This window comes from Balaenoptera ricei, chromosome 14 (assembly GCF_028023285.1).
Source record: "Balaenoptera ricei isolate mBalRic1 chromosome 14, mBalRic1.hap2, whole genome shotgun sequence".
Lineage (NCBI taxonomy): Eukaryota > Metazoa > Chordata > Mammalia > Artiodactyla > Balaenopteridae > Balaenoptera > Balaenoptera ricei.
Window position 1 is genome coordinate 50,735,104 of NC_082652.1, and position 10,120 is coordinate 50,745,223.

Sequence of the window (10,120 nt, forward strand, 5' to 3'; positions counted from 1 at the left end):
ATTCCATTGTATATATGTACCACTTCTTCTTTATCCATTCCTCTGTCAATGGACATTTGGGTTGCTTCCATGTCTTGGTTATCGTGAATAGTGCTGCTATGAACGTTGGGGTGCATGTATCTTTTTGAATTAGTTTTGTCTGGGTATATGCCCACGAGTGGGATTGCTGGATCATATGGTAGTTCTATTTTTAGTTTTCTGAGGAACCTCCACACTGTATTCCTTGTCCTTTCATTTTAAACAAAATAAATTTAAAAGCTGAAGGGAATTATATTCTTAAAGCTTTCAGACCTACAGAGCTAAAAACCTATGTAAAGAAGCAATTTTTTACAGAACATAAGCCTAAATTATAAAATGGGAGGGCAGCATGATTACCACATTGGTAAGTGATCATAAAAAAGTAAAAGTGATCATTCCTAAGACACTAAATATTAAACCCAGAGAGACTATAAATATACATACTTTCATAGCTTCTAGTCATTTCTAAGCTTTAGTTATTAAATGATTTACATCTTAACTATGGAAAGAGTACACAATTTTTCCAAATTTAAGTATTTTACCTTGAGAGAAGAAAAAGGAAAATTTACAATGAATAATATACACTTTGGATGGAAACCTGACAATATAAAACTGGGGCTTAAGTTTTTGTTAGGGGAGACATAAATTTAAGTCTGTATTTGTCAGCTGCAAACTGGTGTGCCTATTAAAAACTATTTACATTAATCTGCTTTGTCTTTTATTTTCCATAATCCAAGATGGGGTTGAGAGTTCCTCCCGCATGCTCCCGAAGTACTCTATGTATAATGCACCTTACTGTGTTCTAGAATTCTGTTGATGTCTCCATGACACCCTCTAGACAGGTTTCCAGAAGGCAGGACCCTTTGTCTTCTATTCACTGTAGTAGTCACAGAACCTAGTAGAGTGTTTGGCTTGATGATGATTAATAGACATTGTTGATTTGATTAGATATCAAAAAGTTTAGGTGTAGCACATATTTACTCTATTGATATTTTTGTTACCAAGACGCAAGTCCGTGTGCCCAACGACGCACAGTGAGGCCAGACAATACCAAAACGCCAGAGTCTGGAGCAGAGAAAGGTTTATCAGTTGGTGGCTCCCTCAGGGCCAGGGGAGCCGACATCCTTTATGGCCCTGCGATAAACCTTTCTCTGTTCCAAATTCCGGCGTTTTGGTATTGTCTGGCCTCACTGTGCGTCGGGCACAGGGACCTGCGTTTCGGGACTTGCGTTTCGGTAACGCCACCAGTGCCCAGGCCTGGCTGAAGAGGCAGATCTCAGTCGGTCACCCGCCAGCTCACCTGCCAGCCTGAGGCTGGGTGAGCTGGAGGGCCCTGGGGAGAAGGCCGGGATCTGCCTCTTACCTCACTCTCCACCTGACGACCACCACTCCTCCAACGGTTGGCTCAATGTCCCTCTAACGGTCGCCCATTGACAGTTACTCACTTAGGGGCGGGGCCCACTTCAGTGCCAACCAATGGCTGAACGTGCCCTCCAACAGTCGCCCATTGACAGTTGCCCGCTTGTGGGAGGGGTCCACTGAGGCACCGACCAATGGCTGAATGGGGTCCTCTGTGGCAGCGACCAATGGCTGAGCAGGACCTCTACGGCCGTTCTAACCTTACCACATTAACAGTCTCCCGATAACCACTGCCTGGTATCGGGGTGGGGTGGGTGTAATGGCGGGCAGCAATGGCCGAGTGCTAAAGGCTGCGCACTGCAGCGCTCTATTATATTTTTACAGAGCCACCTTTTTCATTTAGGCCAAAGTTATTTGATTTTTATGTATGCCATCACTTTTAAAAAGAGATGACAAACTTATAAGACTGATTAAGCATAAGAGAAATTGATCCTTAAGAGTTTCACTATAAAATTCTCCAAGGCTAATTTTCTTTCTGTTTATATAACTCAAAATTAGCTGTAATAGAGTTTACTCTTTTACAGCGTCCTTGTATAACTCTGTGGAAAGTATTTCAGATTATTTGGTCCCTTTGGCTGTTATATGGTTTTTATTTATAATTCAAATATTTGATGAATCCTCTAGATGTTGAAAAACCAAATTACTATGTTCAGAAAGTGTTAAATGTTAGTGGGAATGAGGAATTACACTGCAGGCTCCACTGTGATCCTACAAAAGCTGCCCTGCTTTATCTGGCCAAGAGGTGGCAGCATGCTCCAGGAAACCGTCGCGAAAATCCTGTGACTGGTTCTCCTGAGTATTTAGAACCACTAAAGAACTGCTGGACTGTGGGACACAGAGTAAACAAAAATTTAGCTATTCTACTGGTTCCAACCAAACTGAATGTCCAAAGCAGTAGAGGTCATTGGATGGTTTCAACCATTTTACAGCTAGATCCAGTGTCACCACTGTTGCTAATTATCACCTGCTTGTTAATTCACAACAGGTGTAACACAACGCAAACTAGCAAGGTTCCTGGCCAAGCCAGAGAGGAGAGAGGTAAAGGAACAAGGGAAGCTTGGGAATAAGAGGAACTGAAGAATGCTTTGAGTAGTCTGGAACACCTCTCATATGCACATTTGATGACCTTTCGGTCTAATAAACATGATTAATATGTGATATACTTTTACAGTTTATAATACTAACCCTTTATATATAACTATATAATTAACATAGATACTAACAATAATACAATCAAATAACTACAAAAACTAGTGAGGGTTTTAAGGTCGATTAATTTACTCATTCTTTGTACAAGTATACGATTCGGTAAAAATAGAAGAATTTATCCCATGGCATAGGTACTTCTGTTTGACTGACATTCAACATTTTCATATATTTTATTATACCTATAGGATGTGATCCTTTTATAGAATAATAAAATTATGGTGAACTATTGGGCCAGTTAGATATTAAAGATAAACAATTACTTGTTTGAGTTTGTTTGGTTTGGTTAGATTCAGTCATTAGTTGACTTTATTTCATTCTGCCATGTCATCATGCTTACCTATATAAACTGTTAATTAATAGTGTCCTTGCTTTTAAAGATTTAAGAGATCCTGGCATGCTCTATATTTAAAGAGTTCCTAGTTGCCATGCAGTTTCCTAGGAGACTGAGAAATCTGTTGCTGTTTAAACACAAAACTAAACCGACTAGACTTGTTTAACTGCAAAATTGACTTGAGACCTGTTCCAAATTATATAAGGGAGTAGCCACTAAGCTTAGAAATGTGTGAAGTGTGCATCAGCGTAGACCTTGAATTTCAAATGAAACTTGGAGACTTCGTAGCACGTCATCTTCCTGTGCACAGTCTCCGCTAGGACTCACCATGGGCTGTTTGGCAGCACAGCACTGGAAGAAGTACAGTCACGCAACATCACTTCAGGGCTAGCATGGAGCTGACTGAGTTGGTGGTGCAGGACCAACTGTTAAATCTTTCTGCACCCTAATTGCATGCAAGCAGTCTAGATATCTGCTAAATGTTTGTCAAAGTGTTGATGACAGTGATGATGATGTTAGTTTGGTTTGCTAAGAAATCAAACAAAGGAAATTTACCAGGTAAAGAACTAAATGGTAATAAAAACTACATTTTTAAGGACCGTTCCTAAAAATAAGGACTTCAAATTTTAAAAAGAAGTTAACAGTATGCTCAAAGTGCTTTGCTAGATCCTAGGAATACTAACATATACACGAGGAGCAACTCATAACAGAGCCCTTCCTAGGGTGCTGAGGAAGGTTTCAGAGGGAAACCAATATATAAAGCAGCCTTGAAGGATGCTTAGGATTTCATCCAAAAGCAAAAAGGTTATTAAAGACAATAGTCAGGGCAAGGGCAAAATGTTGAACAGAGCAGGATGAGAGAGATGATGCCTCAGCTTTGATGCCCTAGTATACAAGGGACAATAGCTGTGGGTCAGAAGGAGGAAGATGCTGAATGGCGTGGTAATGGTGTGCACCTTATATTCTGAGGACACAGCAAGGCAGCGAAGATTTATAAATAGGATAATTACATCATCAGATTCATGTTAAGACTCTGGCAGCAATCTGCAAGATGCACCGGAGTAAGAGGGCAGATGTGAGTCAAGGAGATCAATTAAGAAGCTATTACTAGAAAGATAATAAAGGCTTGAATTAAAACAGTAAAAAGGAAAAGAAGACAAATTTGAGCTACTTCAGATGATGATTCAATACTGATCTCAGGTGGCCTTGGCCTGCAGCAGCTTGAAGCAGAATTTCGGTTCCTGGCCAGAGACTGAAGTCAGGCCACGGCAGTGAGAGTGCTGAACCCTAGCCACTAGACCAGTGGTCGGTGACAAGGCCCTGGCCTTTCGGCTTTGCAAAAATGAATTCCCACAAAGACACGGAAAGTAGTGAAACAAGCAAAGTGTTTACTAGGAGGAAAAAGAGTGCTTGTGGATAGACACATGGGCGGGCTCAGAGGGAGTTGCACCCTCGTGGTAGTTTGAATCACTTTTATGGGGCATTTCTTCTGGGTTTTCTTTGACCAATCATCTTCCTTTGCCTGGTTTTGAGTCTGTATTTGGTATATCTCCGGGTCCTCCCATGTGCATGCGTGCGTGTGTGCGTGCATCTCTTAGCCAAGATGGATTCTAGCAAAGAGGCCTATGGGTAGGTTGGCATCACTTACTGTGGGGTGGTGCCCCCTCCCTTACTGACCTCCAAGGAGCCTTTCTGCGCCTGTGTAGTCAGGAAGGTCTCCTTGACTTGGAGAATGAGGAATATGTGGTCTTTTATCTCTTATCTGGGCAGGGCTCAGCTTCTCCTCCCTCCTGCTATTTTGGAGTATCTGTCACAGGGGACAAACTCTGGCTGCTCAGCCTGGGGCCCATCTATCTCCTGCCTCAATACAACCAAAGTTTTTAAATGACCAATTTTTCCCAGTCCCTTCCACTGGCCCTAAAATTTCTACTTAGTCATGATGTGCGAGGTTAAAAAAGCAAGTTAAAAAGTAATTATTCTAATAATTCCATAATATAACAATTAATTATTAATAAGATTAAAAATAAAGGAAGGTAGTCAAGTCGGATTTGGCTGTGTGAATGTTGAAGAATTGGTAAACTGTCCAGGATAGATGTCCTCACAGGTTGGAAATTAAGATTTGGGGCTTGGTAGATATAATAAGAAAGACATATTTGGTCTTCATCCCCAGTTCCTCACACAGAACTCCTAAACCCCCTGGAATTTCCTGAGTGGTGGGGTGAATTTTCAGCCTCACCCAGCGACCTCCAGGGAGAGGAGAGGGACTAGGGATTCAGTTAATCGTCAATGGTCGATGATTTAATCAATCATGCCTTTGTAATGGAACCTCCATAAAAACCCTAAATGATGGGTTCAGAAAGCTACCAGTAGGGTGGCACAATCCAAACTCTATGGGAACAGAAGCTCCCACACCTTGAGACCCTTCCTGACCTCACCCTATATACATCTTCATCTGGCTGTTCATTTGTATCCTTTATAATAAATCAGTAATAGTAAGTCAAGTATTTCCCTGAGTTCTGTGAGCTGTTATAGCAAATTATCAAACCTGTGCAGGAGGGACTGTGGGAACCTCCAATTTATAGCCAAGTCAGACAGAAGTGTGGGTAAGCTGGGAACCCACTACTTAAAATTGTTGTCTCAAGTGGGGGGCAGTATTATGGGACTCAACCTTTAACCTGTGGGGTTTGTGCTGACTGGGTAGTTAGTGTCAGAACTGAATTAAAGTGTAGGACACCCAGTTTGTGTCCACAGAGAACTGGAGAATTGCTGGCTAAGGAAAACCCACACATTTGGTGTCAGAAGTGTCATGAACAGAGAAATGGTTTTCCTTTAGTAAACAAGTCAGGAATGAAAATACAAATTGGGGGATCATTTATGTATGAGTAGAAGAGTGAAATCACTCCCCCAACAGAGGGAATATATATGGAGAGTGTTGAAGATGAGCTCAGCAGAAGCCTGAAGGAAGGAAGTAGGTGGTAAAGAGGAGCTAGCGAGGCAAAGTGCAGCTGGAGTAGTAGAGAAAAATAGTGCCCTAGAAACTAAAAAAAAAAAAAAAAAAAGGATAGGCTGTCAACAGTGACAAAGTGCTTGAGTTCAGGAAGGATAAGGATTGAGAAGAGGTCACTGGATTTGGCAATTAGAAGGTCACTATCTTCTAAGGTTCAACTTCACTGGAATGGCAAGAGGAAACTGGATTCATAAATAAGAAGAGAGTATATTGAAAAATTTTAAAGGTATCACTTACTTTTACATTGAAGTACGATTTGGGGGAATTATGGAAGTGTGGAGATAAGGATACATACTTCTTTTTTTTTTTCTATTCTAAATTCTTTTACTCAATATGAAAGTGTTATTACCTGCAGCAGTATAATCCCAGTCACAAAAAGATGATATAAAATAATGAATTTTTTAAAGCAATACAAATCCAGAAAAAGTAAGCAAACTGGATTGTACCTCCTGAAAAATGTTTTTAAAATAAAAGTATATTTTGGCATTTGGGAGGCCTAGAGGTAATATTAGGTAGTATATATATTAGTCATTTCCCACCATGTTACCTAACAAGATTAAAAGAAATGACCTTCTCATTAGATGTTGCCAAATAGAAACCCAATGAAGATTCAATAAGTTCACTGTTCTATTAAAAATTCAATTAAAACCTTAATCTCCTTCTAGTAACAATTAATACAACAACAAAAGAATATAGGCAAATAATACAAGCTCAAGACAACCAAATTAGATTTTTAAACAGGTCCAGCTTACCACAAATAATAGTTATAATGAAATGATGTGCCTTTTAACACCTAAGTCCTACAGCTTTAAAAAAAAAAAAAAAAAAAGCCTCCCCTCCACACTTTAATGTTTCCTACCCACAAAACCATTAGAAAATATTTCATTCAGCTTCTTTAGTAGAGTTGTTCTTTTCATTACTCATAATCCATTCATTTAGAAAGGCATTGCCTTTCCCCGCCCCACCCCCCAATCTTAGAATGTATCTTTCTTTGTTGAATCACCCCTAAGGCAGAACAGAATCCTGGTGGAAGACCTTTCTGAAGTGGCTGGCAGGATTAAGAGCTAGGATGAGATGTGTCATTGTGGTTAACCCATAAAGGGGAAAAAAAAAAAAGTAAACAACACTAAGGGCCTGTCTGTAGCTTTATCTCTGTTCTAGGCATGGTAAATGAAAGAATGTACCTCATGAGCAACCTCAACGGCTTTCTTTGACATTGAGGCAAAGAGAAACAACTCAGTAAATAAGGCCTTTGTTTACTGTCTTGGGTGCTACAAATAAGCATTGTCTTGTTCTGTTAATACATCTATTATGTCTCTAAAAAAATACAAAGCTAACAAAGCTAAGTTGGTGAAATAACAGTAACAGTAATAGAATTTAATTGTGTAATAATTATTCTTGATATTCTGTATTAATGATTTGGCATCTTGGAGTCATGGAGCCATGCTAATGATGCAAGGTTTTTTACAAACACCTCCACCATCAGGCATTCGGAAATCTGTCACAAACCCTCCAATCACAAGCATCAACTGTGTGTTTTGCTTCCCACTCAGTAGGGGACATCCCCACCTAGCTCTTCTCAGCACTATAACAAAGGTTTAGTCCCAGTTCTCTCTACTTCTCCCTGTAAGTGACGCCATATGGCCCCATGTGGCATGTGGTGCCTACCATCCTCTGGGTAACTGTGAGTAATAAACTCTTCTTTCAAAGGTTGTTGTCTGCATGTCTGTCAAAACCTGATTAAAATCAATCTTAGGTTAAAATAAAGAGTCTAAGTATACTATTCAAAATTTTCCTTTCTGAATATTCTACATCTTTGAATCCTTCAGTTACTATCACTAGTTTTGGTATTGTTAAAAGGTAAACTAAGGATCATGAAAATTTTGAAGAGTGTATTTGAGCAAACATCAAAGCAAATCAGGCAGCACCAAACTGAAAATGGCTAGGAGCACTCCACCGCAGGAGCTAAAGCAAAGGCTTTATAGAGCAGACGTGGAAGTGAAGCAAGGAAATTGCTTGACATTAGCTTAAGTGATGGCCTCATTTGAGAAAGCCTAGTTGGCTGTTCGTGATTAGTTGTTACGTTTCAGTTTCTTAGCCTTGAGGTATTTACAGGAATCAACTCTGGCTTAGGTTTTTGTTTGCTTATACAGGCTGCCAAGGTATTAGAGCCGCCACGGTCAAACGACCTCCCTGTTGAATTACTTTAACAGAACCAATGCTCTCTCTTGTGTATTTGTTTGCTAGTCATACTGGGGAGACGACAACAGAAAAACAAAACCCCTGCCCTCATGAAGTTTATACTCTAGGTGCTATAGTTGTAAGTGAAGTGAGGAAGCTTATCTTTTATTTCATTTGAATCCCTCACTTTTCTTACATATACTAATATTCAATAATATTTGCTGAATGAAAGAATGATCCATTTTCCTTTAAGCATCAGAAGCCATTTTCTTTATCTTTACAACTGAATGGTGGTTTACAGTTAAGTTTATCTCACTTGATGAAGACCATGAAGTGTAGCACTGCTAAATGATATTTACATAATTCAAGCAGTTGGACTTTACTGAATGAATAGCTTTACTCACCAATCACCAGTTTATGAATGAGTAAGTGGGTCCTCACCAGACACTGAATCTACTGATGCTTTGATCATAACTTCCCAACCTCCAGAACTGTAAGAAATAAATTTATGTTGTTTATAAGCCACTGAGTCTATGGTATTTTTGTTATAGCAAAATGGGCTAAGACACTATGTAAGTGGAAATTGTCGACTAAGGCTCTTAAAAGTAATCAGTTGCTATCCCACTAGGAATTTAAACAAAGTCCTAGAAATTTGCTATAAATCTCTAGTCTACATCTCTTGCAACTAAGTAACTGGTTTATATTTTAAGTATCTGTACCATCTTGTAAGGAATGATAGGAATTTGAATTTTTTTCCTAGTGTCTCACTTTCTTACCCATATAGGCCTATTACCTATAATAAGATTACCTACTGAAGTAGATGCCACTGTTGCACACTCATTATTCATCTATCTATCCCCTTTTTCTGTCTTTTTAACATAACCCTAATTTTGTTCACCTTCCCCAGACTGTCTGTGTCTTTCAGGAGAGGCTGGGATATGAATCTCAATTGGCCGAGCCTATCTTGGAGGCCTCACCCCTTTGTTAGTGATAGGCATGAACAGGTGAAGCAATTTTAACTAATGAGATATGAGGGAAAATCTGCTGGGGGGAAAGGTTTTCCTTAGTCTTAAAAAGAGACCGAATATAAGGGTGTCCCCCTTTTCTTGCCTCTGGGTATTATCTGTAATCTGTAACTGAGACCATTTTAGGACCATAACGAAAACCAGACTGGAGAACAAGCCAACACACTTAAAGATGGAGGAGCAAAAAGAGGGAAGGGACCTGGGTCCTTGACAATATTGTCAATTCATTGAATTAACCAACCCTGGTGATGGCCTGACCTCCACGCACCTAGCTATGTTAGGTAATAAAAAGGCTTAAACATTAAGGACATACAGTAAGGTTTTCTACCACTGCAATTGAGAGCATTTCTTCTCTCTCTCAATAGCTCCGCTCCTAAATAGTAGGCTTCTCAATATAACAAGGTGTGGTAGATTGAATGCAATGATAACTGCTTAAATTTCCTCCTATGTTCAAGCTGCTCTTCCTATTAAAAGGTAGTCTATTTCAAGACGCTTCCCATGAGACTAGTCCTGCCAGCAGAATACAGAAGAAGTATTATGCATATATAAATATAATGCCAGTTCCAGACCTAGGTCTTAAGAGATCAAGCATCTTCCCTTCCTCCTTCACTGTTGGAAACCAGGATGACGTAAGAAAGCTAGGCTAACTCCCGAATGATGGGCCACTACATGGAGAGAAACTTTATGGAGAAGAATCAAGTAACTCCAGCCAAAAGGCAGCACCAAGACCACAACAATGTGAGTGACACCATCTTGGACCTTCCAGTCCCAATTAGGCCAAGAGGACTGACACATAAAGCATCTTTGCTAAGCCCTGTCTGAATTCCTGACCACAGAATTGTGAGCAATAAAACACCTGCTGTTTTAGTCACTAAGTATTGGAGTGCTTTGTTAGGCAGCAACAGCTGAAACACAAGGTTGTATTATTTG

At 39.8% G+C, this 10,120-nt stretch overlaps 1 long non-coding RNA gene across 1 annotated transcript in view; it reads right to left on the reverse strand.

The window, feature by feature from the left end:
• LOC132347977 (uncharacterized) overlaps window positions 1-8,650 on the reverse strand; it is an 86,496-nt gene extending 77,846 nt beyond the window's left edge. The window contains exon 1 of the long non-coding RNA XR_009497323.1: window positions 8,570-8,650. This is a non-coding gene — a long non-coding RNA (uncharacterized LOC132347977). The remainder of the gene's footprint in view (window positions 1-8,569) is intronic.
• Window positions 8,651-10,120: the final 1,470 nt, after the last annotated feature.